We start from the raw sequence: 299 nt of genomic DNA, 5'->3' as shown, positions 1-299 counted from the left end.
TATAAAACATTAACCTTGACTGTCCTCTTAAACGCAGAGTTTTCCTCTGATTATCCATGAGTCACGACTATAATTAACAGAACGAACCGATGAGTGAATGTGTTGAAGGTTACGTTGCAGACTTGCGTGCTCGTTGCAGTTGTTATCATGATCTCGGGAGAAGTTGGGTCGTAAGGGGACACTTTCCACAAGCAGCAAAGCCCAGGGCAAGAACCACACCAGTCTTCACCGCAAGTGCACGGCCTGCGGGTATATTTGCTGTGAATGTGCTAGGTTGTAAGGACAATAGGGAAGGGTAA

General features: G+C 46.2%; 1 protein-coding gene and 1 pseudogene across 1 annotated transcript in view; one reads left to right on the top strand and one right to left on the bottom strand.

The window, feature by feature from the left end:
* Positions 1-299, top strand: part of LOC119592564 (transcription factor HIVEP3-like) — a gene marked incomplete at its 5' end in the record, with an annotated part of 91,776 nt that overhangs the window by 45,522 nt on the left and 45,955 nt on the right.
* LOC119592364 overlaps positions 1-299 on the bottom strand; it is a 12,401-nt pseudogene that overhangs the window by 11,131 nt on the left and 971 nt on the right.

This window comes from Penaeus monodon, chromosome 30 (assembly GCF_015228065.2).
Source record: "Penaeus monodon isolate SGIC_2016 chromosome 30, NSTDA_Pmon_1, whole genome shotgun sequence".
Lineage (NCBI taxonomy): Eukaryota > Metazoa > Arthropoda > Malacostraca > Decapoda > Penaeidae > Penaeus > Penaeus monodon.
The sequence above is the reverse complement of the archived record's forward strand: the minus strand, read 5'-3'. Positions and strand labels throughout refer to the sequence as shown.